Here is a 12685-nt window from a genome sequence, read left to right as displayed (position 1 = left end):
GATCAAACCAGTCCATCTCAAAGGAAATCAGTCCTGAATATTCATTGGAAAGACTGATGTTGAAGCTGAAACTCCAATACTTTGGCCACCTGATGGGAAGAACCAACTCATTAGAAAAGACCCTGATGCTGGAAAAGGCTGAATGCAGGAGAAGGGGACAGCAGAGTATAAGATGGTTGGATGGCATCACTGACTCAATGGACATGAGTTTGAGCAAGCTCTCGGAGATGATGAAGGCTAGGAAAGCCTGGAGTGCTGCAGTCCATGGGGTCTCAAAGAGTTGGACACAACTGAGTGACTCAACAACAACAACCACCACCAACTCCACTTCTCCTTGAAAGTGAAAGTGTAAGTTGCTCAGTTGTGTCCAACTCTTTGAGACCCCATTGACTGTAGCCTACCAGTCCATGGAATTCTCCAGGCAAGAATACTGGAGTAGATAGCTATTCCCTTCTCTAGGGACCCATGGATGAAACCCAGGTCTCCTTAATTGTGGGTAGATTCTGAGCTACCAGGGAAGCCCTAGATCTCAAATGTGCTGCAGTCATGTAAACACCAAGGACAGGAAGGGAAGTCAGTGATCTTAACTGATTGTGACTAAAATCTTTTTTCTTTCTGCAAATTTTAGTAAAACATACAGGTGAGCACATTTCAAGTGCTGCCTTGGAAGAAGCCTGTGCAAATAGCCTGTGCAAATAAAGGACCTTAATAGTTAACCAAATAACCCACATATGGTGATCACTTAAAATAGACTGGCAATGTTTAAAGGGCTACAAAATTAATCAAGTTATACAGGATAAAACACAGAAAAACTTTAATATGTTTAGTTTTTGTGGATTTTCAGTAAGGCAATTAAAACCCACCTTATTGAGAGTGTCAATGCTGCCTTAACAGCATAAGACACTCTGCAGACCACTCCCCCCAAAGATCTGAAATCACAAGAACAGAGAGAGTTTGTGGTATTTAAATCAAGAGTCACTCCCTCCTTCCCTCTGCCCTCCCACCCTTTACTCTCCCACTTCCCAGACCTAGGAGTGCTTCCCACGCCACTGCTAGGTGTGGGCTCCCTCTCCCCACACCTGGCAGTGGGGGGCTCTCTGTCTAGGAGGGTCAGGGGCACCAGCGTTCCTCCTGCCCCAGTTACCTGTTGCTGAAGCTGAGTTCTGAGTGAGTGTGGCAGTGACGTGGGGGTTCCCCCCTTGTGCCCAGCCACCACTAGAGGTGTTCAGGCACTCCCTTGAATGTGGCATTACTAAGGATACTGGGACCTCAGTGGTACCAGATGGTCTGTGTTAATAAAGTCTTTTTGCTGTTCTTCCCAGAAACTGAGGAGGTAAATAACTATTATTACTTGGAGACAGATATTTTGGCTGTCAAGTGATTTTCAGTTTTTTAATTTAAAAAAACGGAATAAGGATCCATTGGAGTAAAATACAGATTTGCATAATGTATCATAGTGATATGTGGCATAAGATTAGATAGTTTAAAGAACTAAATGACGATGCTGTTATAAAATTCCTTCTGTTAATTTTATTTTGTTTATGCAGGCAGTTTCTCAAGCTTTACATTTTTAAATATTAAAATTAGGATAGAATTGATGCTAAATCCTGTCCCATTCTAAAAATAAATGATAGTCATCCACAAATAAATGAATTAATTGAAGAAGTCTCTATCACCTTATCAGGGTATATTTCCAATAAATATATACTCTTTGTTCAATAAATGTTTATCCACATGTATAATACATATAATATAAATAATTGTAATAGTCAATCAGGGAGTTGTTATTTTTTTTCTGGCTGCACCCTGCAGCTTGTGGAATCTTAGTTCCCCAACCAGGGACTGAACCCAAGCCCTCAGCAGTGAGAATGTGAAGTCCTAACCACTGGATCACCAGGAAATTCCCCAGGAGATAATTTTAAACTGTTTCATATATAATTTAAATATCATAAAATTCACTCATTTTAAATATGCAATTCAAGTGAATTTCATTGTACTTACAGAGCTGTACAACCATCATCACAATCTAATTTTAGAACATCTTCATCACCCTAAAGGAAAAACCACCTGTCCATTTACAGTCAATTCCATTACCAAGCCCAGCCCTCGGCAACCAATAAATCTACTTTTTGCCTCTTTATATTTGCCTTTCAAAGAAAAATCATTGAAAAAGAAATTTATGTTCATGTCTGGCTTCTTTCACTGAGCATAATGTTTTTGAGGGTCATCCATGTTGTGGAAACTTTGGGAATAGAATATTTCATTGTAGTGATATACTGCATTTTCAAAGATCAGTTCATCAGTTGATTGACATCTGGGTTGTTTCACTTTGGGGCTGTTTTAAATAAGGTTGCTATGAACATTTCTGTCAAGTCCTCTTGTGTACTTTGTATGTGTGCACAAGTATTTATATTATTGTTTGTATTATATGTAAACTATTTCCAGAACTAGACAGAATTCAACATCCTATTTCAATTTTAATATTTATAGATATGAAAACTGAGAAACTCTAGCCACCTAAACACACTATTAATAAATATGTAAGTGTGGAAAGAGTTTTATAACAGCAGCATCTCCCAATATTTTGAACCAAGTAAAATGAAAACATATGTCTATAGAATTTCACCTATAAGAGGAGTTTCTAGGTCATATAGTAATGGTTGCTGCTGCTGCTGCTAAGTCCCTTCAATCGTGTCTGACTCTGTGCGACCCCACAGACGGCAGCCCACCAGGCTCCCCCATCCCTGGGATTCTCCAGGCAAGAACACTGGAGTGGGTTGCCATTTCCTTCTCCAATGCATGAAAGTGAAAAGTGAAAGTGAAGTTGTGCCCGACACTTTGCGACCCCATGGAGAGGCAGCCTATCAGGCTCCTCTGCCCATGGGATTTTCCAGGCAAGAGTACTGGAGTGGGCTGCCATTGCCTTCTCCGATAGTAACAGTAAGTCTATGTATAACCTTTTAAGAGACAAACTTTTTCAAAAAATGACTGCATCGTTTTACATTGCTACTAGTAATGCATGAGGTTTGAATTTCTCCACATTTTTGTAGGACACTAGTTAGTGTCTTTTTATTACTACCATTCTAGTGAGTAAGTAACAGCATCTCATTATGTCTGACTTGCATTTCCTGAAAGACTAATGACATTGAGAATCTTTTCATGGACATTTGTATATCTTTGGAGAAATACCTATTCAAATCTTTGCCCACTTAAAATTTTATTACTTAGCTTGTTGATTATTAGGTTATAACTAACCTAATAACTTTCATATGCTTGAAATACAAGTAAGATATGATGATTCGAAAATATATTCTCAGTCTGTAGGTTGTACTTTTGATTTCTTGATGGTGCCTTTTGAAGAGCAAATTGTCTTAATTTTGATGACATACAATTTAACTTTTTTTTTTCTTTTTATTGCTTATATTTTGGGGATAACCAGAATAAATATCAGGGTAAAATTTCATCAAGTGATATGGAAACATGATAGTGAAAGAAAGTGAAGTCGCTCAGTCATGTCCGAGTCTTTGCGACCCGGTGGACTGTAGCTCGCCAGGCTTCTCCGTCCATGGGATTCTCCAGGCAAGAATACTGGAGTGAGTTGCCATTTCCTTCTCCATGGGATCTTCCCAACCCAGGGATCGAACCTGGGTCTCCTGCATTGCAGGCAGATGCTTTATCCTCTGAATCACTGGGGAAGCCCCATGGAAATATGAGTTTAAGGCAAAAAGGAATGGGTATTTCCCTAGTGGTTCAGCGGCTAACTCTCTGTGCTCCCAAATCAGGGGGCACAGGTTTGATCCCTGGTCAGGGAACTAGATCCCATGAGCCACAACAAAAGATCCTGTCTGAGATCTACAGGATCTACAACTAGGACCTGGTGCAGCTAAATAAATAAATAAAAAGAAGAAAAGGAATGGTGTAACATTTTCTCCTATTAAAGAAATGCTTGTCTATATAGTTTTAAAAATTGATGATGATATAAAACTATCTGGTATTTAGGCTCTACTGGCTACAATTAAAAGTTATGTATCTCTTATTTTAGGATGTCAACTTACTAGAAAACAATTTGTATTCTTTACAACTCTTTAGGTGAAGGTGAGGTGAAGTCGCTCAGCCATGTCCGACTCTTTGCGACCCCGTGGACTGTAACCTACTAGGCTTCTCCAGGCAAGAATACTGGAGTGGATTGCCATTTCCCTCTCCAGGGGATCTTCCTGGCCCAGGGATCGAACCCGGGTCTCCCAAATTGGAGGCAGATGCTTTAACCTCTGAGCCACCAGGGAAACTCTTTAAGGGAGATGAAAATTTTTGATGCTTGATCAAAAATGAGGGAGACGGTTCCTAGTCACAGTTTTTCAGAATTCTTTTTAAGGTGTATAAGAGAAAAATCATTTAAACCCACTGTATTAATGCATACCCCGCCCGCCCCCCCCCCCCATAGGTTTTTCTCTTTGGGATGGATGGCTATCTTTCTGAGATTTCAGAGAACTATTAATACCAAATGGAACTACCAAATTTTAAACTTAAGAGCCTCCTACAATAGTCATCCAATATTTCCCATCATTAATTTTGACTGAAAGAAAGTGAAAGTCGCTCAGTGGTGTCCAATTCTTTGTGATGGAATTCTCCAGGCCAGAATACTGGAGTGGGTAGCCTTTCCCTGGGATCTTCCCAACCTAGGGATCGAACCCAGGTCTCCCGCATTGCGGGCAGATTCTTTACCAGCTGAGCCATAAGGGAAGCCCAATTTTGACTGAACGGAGTAACAATTCATCTGGAATTAAGTCACTGCCATTCTCAAACAAGTCACTTAGCTAGTCTTATGAGCTCAGGGTACTATATATATATATATATATATATATAGTTTTTTAAGGCAAGTCTATTCAAGACTGTAAAATCTGCCATCTGCAGACAGAAGACAAACATACAATCTAAAAGTTTCAAGATTTAAGTTTTATACTAGGCTCTTACTAAAGACTATTGCCCTGGAGACAACCTCTTAGATAATTTTGAAGAACTGCTCTGAAGAATCAGAGAGAAACCAGAATATGTAGTTTTGTGGAGTGTTTTCCCCTTAAGGGGAAAAAAAGTGGAACTTCAAAAGATTACTGCTAATCACAAGGAACAGATTATCTAAAGTTCATGATCTCAGTCCCTTTCTCTATATCAGAAGATGCAAGAGTCTGGGTTCATTAATCTTTAGATAGGTATCTTCACTATCTATACCAGTAACTTAAGCACAGACCTGCTGTTGTGTTTTTCTCCATCCTAAACTCGCCTGGGGCTCATGCGCGGGGGCAGGGCCGGCTGCACTGGCTTGATCCTTGCAGAACTGGAAAATCAGGCAACATTCCCTGTCCACGCACGGAAACTATCTTATTAACTTTAAATAACTTCTAAAGAAGCATATGTTTACTTTGATTTTCCCCTTTTGACTTTCCATAAACATAAATGGAATCAGCACATTTGCTATTTAACCTTAGGCGTCACGAACTTAACATTTTCTTTTTCTTTTTTTTTTAACCATGCTGTTGCTACAAACTTTTTGCACACACGGCTCCCCCTAACCATCAACCCTCAACGCCCACCGCTCTGGACCACTCCCTCCCGGCCTGGGGTCCGCCAGAGACTGAGACTGCGCAAGCGCCGGACCGTCGACGTGGCCGGCAGACCCTAGTTCGGGAGTCCGCGCTGAGTCCCTGGCTCAAGTGGTTCTCCTCCGGCCTTCGGCCCTTTATCTTTTTCTCCTCCTAGAGTTTTACGGTGACTCAGACGTTCCAAGTGGACTGACGTCGCCCCAGAGGCCATTTAGAAGGTCTGAGCGGACAAATCTGAGGCAGAGAGGGCGGGGACGAGTCCGCGCGGCAGCGGGCCCGCGTGGGCGTCACGTGAGGGCCGAGCTGCGGGGGCCGCGCGCTCGGGTCACGCGGGAGCCGCGCCGGCGGGCGGGGCGGCGCGGCCGTGACGTGGTGCGCTCCGCAGCGCGCGCCTCCTCAGGCTTTGTCAGCCCCGGCGTGCGGGGCTCCGGGACGCGCGGGCCAGTCCGCGCGAAGCGCTGGGGGCCGGCGGCGGCGGCACCGCGTCTAAGGGAGCAGACTCTGCGCTGCGGCCGAAGGGCCGGGCGGTCTGGCAGGCACAGGTGGGGCGGCGGCCGGAGGGAGGGAAGGAGTCGCCCCTGCGCGGACCCCACCCCCGCAAAGGCGGGCGGGTGGCGTCGGCGCCCCGGGCCCGCGGCGCGCTGGGCGGGCGGGAAGGGCCTAGAAGGCCTCGGGCCCCCATCCAGGTCTCAGAGATGGAACTTTCGTGGAAGGGAGCGGTTTTGGGAGGGATTCGTTGGAGAAGTTCTTAGTTAACCCTCACCTCGTGTACCTACGGAACCTTCGAGCTCGCTACGCCCCCTCCCTATTTACTGTTGGGTTGGAGGGCGCCGCCTGGCCCCCTCGGGTGGCGGTCCTCCCGGAGCATCTGTGGACCATTCTGGCTTCCCCACCCCCGCTGTTTACTGATTATTCACCCTCACCCGGCGCTTACAGCTTAGTGAAAGTTCCGAAACCTTTCTTTACAGAAAGTCAGCCACATGGGGGTGGGTAGCTCTCGATTTTACTCCTTCGAAAATAGTTGTTCGTGTTTTGGCGGGGGGCGGGGTGGGGTACTGAGCACTGCAGAAGATCCCTCCGACTTAATTTCTCTGGCTGGAGAAAGTTGCTCTTCGAATGCGCAGTTTCGTGACACGGCATTATTGCGTTACTGTAGGGTTGGCCCAGTTCTCCACTCTCTTAATTGTAAATAAATTGCTTTACTCTGTCTCTTGAGGATGCTCGAGATTTGCTTTATTGTACTGTAATTTAATTAGCTTGTCTTCATTGTTGCCTCTGAAATGCGTGGCCTTAAATGTTTGGGAATTCAACAATTTTCTTTGAAATTTCCTAAAGCAAAAGTAATGAGAAGGCCCTTATAAGTGGAGGTACTTTTTGTTTCTCTGTCTTTTACATTAGCAGACTTAAGTTGGTGACTTTATGTGAAAAGTATTTGGAATAAGAAGCTCTTCTCTCTTGTGCTCTCTCTTATCTGGGAGGCTTTGTGAAATGTCACTATATATAGTTCCTCTAGCAAGTGAAAATAGGGGGAGTTGCTACAGAACGCAGTTACAGATAGATATTTGGGGAAAGTTTCTGCTCCTTTTGTTTGTTAGCTTGGTTTTATTTTGTAAAGGGCCAGATGGGTGGGCATCCCAACAGCTTCTGCTGCTTCTCCTTCTCGGGAGATGAATGGTTATATTATTAAAAGACTTCTTGTGATATTGATTGTTAGCATGATTGTTACTACTTTTAGTGGCTTATGCTGCTGCTGCTAAGTCACTTCGGTCATGCCCGACTCTGTGTGACCCCATAGATGGCAGCCCACCAGGCTCCCCCGCCCCTGGGATTCTCCAGGCAAGAACACTAGAGTGGGTTGCCATTTCCTTCTCCAATGGATGAAAGTGAAAAGTGAAAGTGAAGTCACTCAGTTGTGTCTGACTCTTCGCGACACCATGGATGGCAGCCTACCAGGCTCCTCCACCCATGGGATTTTCCAGGCAAGAGTACTGGAGTGGAGTGTCATTGCCTTCTCCAAGTGTTTATGAGATTGAACTAATAAAGACAAAGTGTTTGGTTCAGAATTGAACTTCTTTGCTCCTAGTGTTTTTTTAAAGCGCACTTGCGCCCACACACACACACACACACACAGTTTTATCAAATAAATGCATTTTACTTTTATTAGAACGTTTGAAAAATAAGTTAAATGCGCCATTGGTATCTGGAGCCAGGTTTTGATTTGTGATTGAAGATGAATGTAGTGGTGTAGATATTGTTTTATATTTGATTGACGTTTCAAAGACTTTCTGTTCTCAACTTTAAAAATTAAAGTGTGAAGTCATGTAACAATAGTTTTTATCTTTTTAAGACACTTGATGAGCACTTGACTATGGTTAGGGGTAGGATAGACTTCTTTGTTTTAAGTCACCATCGTATAGTCCTGTTTTCTGTGAAATGCATCTTCTCAGAGAGTACTGAGAAAAAGCAAATCCTGTAACAACCACAGAATAAAAATGTAATATTTTAGTAGAAAGTTTCTTCTTTCTGTGATGAGATTACCAAGTACATTTCATCCGTTAGATCTCCAGGCTGTCACTGCCATATATATATATATAATTTCCCTCTTCAAAGTGAAGAAGACAGCAAGGAAGGCTCTTCAGCAGCAGCTGACCCATGGAACCACCCCCCCCAACACACACACACACACACACACACGGACGTGTGCACACACACCTGTCTTCCCTGTGAATAGCACCTCCCCCGCCTTCCTCCAGTGACACATTATTTAGGAAATCTTTCAGCTCACTGTGTGAAATAAATTTTTAAATAAACACATTTGCAAGGTAATACTGCTTCTACCTAGGGTTCCTTTATTGTGCATTCTTTCTGTCTTCAAATGCTATCTACCCTTTAAGACTTAAGCCTGAAGTCTAAGTAACTGAAACACTTGAGTTACCCTTCACACCTCCTTCACTCTGCTCACTTGTTCATATAGCAGGAGGTTTAGCTTTGGAGTCAGACAGGTCATTTTCTTGACAAATACCTATTGAACCTGACTCTTTGAATCTATCTCTTCCATTTACCACCTCATTGACTAGTCCTTGAGCAAGCTGCTGAGTATTTGTTAAACATTTTCTAAATCAGAACAACCCTCCAAGGATATGAGAAGTAAATGGAGCATGTAACAGCGCCAAGCATATCCAGAGAGCTTAATAAAAGGTAGTAAATTACGGTGCTTCTAAGTGTCACAGACCATGTTTGTCTCATGTTTGCAGTATAATATCATAGTGAGTGGGTTTAAACTGTTTTTGATTTACTTGTGAACCCCCGAAATAATTTGTGTAAAACATTTCCACTTGCATAGGTTTAAGTTGGTTTATAATGTTTTGCATTATAGTCTCAGGTGGTTGGAAAGGATGCAGTATCCCACATAGTATAGATACATTTTAATATAAAATTGGTTCATCACTCCTAACTGTATCTCATGGGGTATAATATTGCACTTTTTATATATCACCATCAGTTTTTAAAATATATGCTATTTTACATGGTTCCTTTTCTTGAAATTGTATTTTGATTTTAATCACTTCTACTTGTACCCACTCCTGAGTATTCTCTTAATGTCATTTATTTGTACTCAAAAGCTTTTTATTCTCTGTCATACATGTCTTTAATAAAAATACTTGTGTAAGTTGAAACTAAGTTTTAAAATTTTTCTTTGACTATAGCTCTAGGAGTTACTTTCCTTCTGGATTGAATTATTAGAAGTAGTAATTGAACAGCATAATACCCGATGGATTTTGATAAAGGATAATTCAATATAAAAATGGAATTTTAGTGGAAATTTATATCTTAAGGAGATGAATAGTTGGAGTCATGCCTAAAATTGAAATTGACACCTGTGACTTTTGGGCTGTTTCATTCTACCATGAATTCTGCCTTTGCATGCTGGAAAATATACCATAGTAAAAACAGAAATAGGAGTGTGGTATATTTGGTAACGTTTTGCAAACTGGGAAGACTGTGAAAGGAGCTTGAAAGAGGAAAAGCAATAGCATGATAGCTAAACTGCAGGTCTGTTGCCCATAGGTCAGTTTTAGTCAGGAGGGATCTGAAAGCCTTTTTCTTAAAATCGTATATGTTGTTGTTACATGTTCCTTGATAAATCTTCATGTTCCCCTGGGTACACAGTCCCTCATTTAAAGACCATTTGAGCTGTGATTGTCAACGGGATGATTTTGCAGCCAGGGTACGTTTGGCAATGCCTGGAGATTATTTTTTTAAATAACTTTACTTATTTATTTTTTAAATGTTTGGCTGTGCAGAGTCCTTGTTGCTTCACTGGCATTTCTCGAGTTTCTGCTGTGACATCTGTGAAGCACTTGGGCTTCAGTAGTTGTGGTTCCTAGGCTCTAGAGCATAGGCTCAGTTGCTTTGCCTCAAGTGGGATCTTCCCAGATCAGGGATCAAACCTGTGTCTCTTGCATTGGCAGGCAGATTCTTTACCAGGGAAGCCCTGGGTAGAGGGGGTCGCTGCTTCTGGCACCTAGTAGATAAGAGATCAGAATAGGGATAAACATCCTCCAGTGATCAGGACAGCCTCCGATTACAAAGAATTTGCCAGCCCAAAATGTGAATCCAACTGAGATTGAGAAACCCTGATTTAGAGGATTCGTTTTGGAGTCAGACTATCTAACTCTGTAATCTAAGGCAATGGGTTAGTAAACTCTTTTTGTAAAGTGCCAGATAGTAGATGGTAAGATGTTTTAGGCTTGTGGGCCACATATAATCTCTGTTGCATATCCTTGTTTTTATAACCTTTTAAAAATATGAAAGTAATTCTTAGCTCCAAGGTCTTTCAGAAACATGTGATCTAAAGCAGTTATGGCCTTCAAACCTCATTTTTCTTCCTTGCAAAGTACTGGTAACAGTAACAATGTCTGAAGAGTTGTTTGTAAGGACTGAATGAAATGAACATCTAGCTTGGTCACCAGCACATATTAAAAGCTCTGTAAATGGTGTCCTTGGTAGTCATGGTGTCCTGTGAAAGTGAAAGTCACTCAGTCCTGTCTGACTCTTGGCAACCCCATGGACTACAGTCCATGGAATTCTCCAGGCCGGAATACTGGATTGGGTAACCTTTCCCTTCTCCAGGGGATCTTCCCAACCCAGAGATTGAACCCAGGTCTCCTGCATTGCAGGCGGATTCTTTACCAGCTGAGCCACAAGGGAAGCCCAAGAATACTGGAGTGGGTAGCCTATCCCTTCTCCAAGGGATCTTCCCAACCCAGGAATCAAACCGGGGTCTCCTGCATTACAGGTGGATTTTTTTTTTACCAGTTGAGCTATCAGGGAAGAACATGTTGTATCCTATAGCACAGAGCAAAAAATGCCAAGTCACAGTGTTGTTCAAGACCCTGTTCAAGTCATTTGAACAAACTTAAGAGTGCTGGTTAAATTCCTGGGTCAGCTCGCCTGTGTAACCTCTGCTGTCTTGCTTTCTGAACTCTGAGCCTGCTTGTATCTTAAGGAAGGTGGAATGCAGAATTCCTATCCCATGATGTCTGAGGAAAGAAAGCATTCTACTGGCATTCTGTTCTTAAGACAGATTCCAGTGTGGGGTTGTCAGTTTTCACAGGGGATTCAAGGTGGGACAAGTAAGATCTCTAATTATAGTCGATTATATGTGATGTTTTCTAAATTGGGGACAGATATACATAAATGTACACACACACACACACACACACACACACACTCTCTCTCTCTCTCTCTCTCAACTAAGATCTCTAATTATAGTCGATTATATGTGATGTTTTCTAAATTGGGGACAGATATACATAAATGTACACACACACACACACACACTCTCTCTCTCTCTCTCTCTCTCTCTCTCTCTCTCTCCTCTCCTCTCTCTCCCTCTCTCTCTCTCCCTCTCTCTCCCTCTCTCTCTCTCTCAACTACCGTGAAGTCCCTGTATGTGACTGACCAGTGGTTTATTTTTCAGGTTAGAAAGTATGGTTAGGCTAGTTTGGTGATGCCTTTATAGTGCAAATGGTTGCTAAAAGAGCCTTAAGTCCTTTAAATTATCCTATCATTATAATTTTTACTGAAATCACAGGAAAATAAAACCACAGTGTCTGTAGTAGACACGTGGGTATTGAGGGCTTGAGATGAACGTAGTTGAAATTGAGATATGCCTCGTGTAAAATACACACTAGGTTTTGAAGACTTGATGCCAAAAATAAGGAAAACTATCTCATTAATAATTTTTATATTGGGTACATGGTAAAATAATATTTTGGATTTTTTTGATAAAATGCTATCACTGAAGTTTTTACTTTTTAAATGTGGCTATTAGAAAGTTTTAAATTACATATGTAGTTAACATTTATAATTCTGTTGGACAGTGCTGCTCTAAAGCTTTAGTTTAATTTTTTAAAATTAGTAATTGTTTTTATGCTGCACGTATAAGGAATTAAATATTTTTATAAGGCTTGCAGTGAAAATCAGAGATCCCACCACCCTGGGCTCATCCCTTACTCCCAAAGCTTGTATCCATTTTCTTACCACTTCTGGTCTTTCTGTCTGAATCTGTAATAAACAGGATGCTTATATTGTTACTTTATTTTTCAGTGTTAGGCGTTAGGCATTCATTGTCCGTTAACTTTCTAGTAGGAAAGATGAAATTTTAGGTCTCCCATGCTGTACCACAGGCACATAAACTTTCTATCCATTCATCTTCCCATCTTCTCAAGATGGTTGTATTATAATTTGGCTTGTATCAGGATTCATTATTTATATTATTATGATATTAATCAAAATTGAAACATTCAGTACATTGATTACTTTTCTTCCTAGCTCAGCATCTTGTTTTGCTTGGAGTTAATAATTGTCTTGATTTTTATTTCCTTAGTTTACTGTGTACTTATTGCTGATTAAACCCTGAGTCCTTCCACAGTTAATATAGATCTCTTCTGAAAACTTAAGAACACATTAGGTATTTTCTTTTATGCTCTTTTGAATTAAAGCACCCACTCTTCTTTCTGGGCTGGAGAGAAATAGTGTTCTAGGGCTTGGTTAGGAGAGATCTGAGGGTCTACTTTGTAAAT

At 41.6% G+C, this 12685-nt stretch overlaps 1 protein-coding gene across 2 annotated transcripts in view; it reads left to right on the top strand.

Moving 5' to 3' along the window:
• Nucleotides 5677-12685, top strand: part of SPG20 (spastic paraplegia 20 (Troyer syndrome)) — a 33455-nt gene continuing 26446 nt past the window's right edge. The window contains exon 1 of one of the 2 annotated variants that reach the window (XM_005687509.3): nt 5677-5815. The gene's annotated coding sequence lies outside the window, so the exon portion shown is untranslated. Of the gene's footprint in view, nt 5816-5938; nt 6140-12685 lie in introns of those variants that run through there. The other variant, XM_018056658.1, reaches the window with a different exon arrangement.

This window comes from Capra hircus, chromosome 12 (assembly GCF_001704415.2).
Source record: "Capra hircus breed San Clemente chromosome 12, ASM170441v1, whole genome shotgun sequence".
Lineage (NCBI taxonomy): Eukaryota > Metazoa > Chordata > Mammalia > Artiodactyla > Bovidae > Capra > Capra hircus.
Note: the sequence above shows the minus strand (reverse complement) of the source record. Positions and strands in the feature narration are given on the sequence as shown.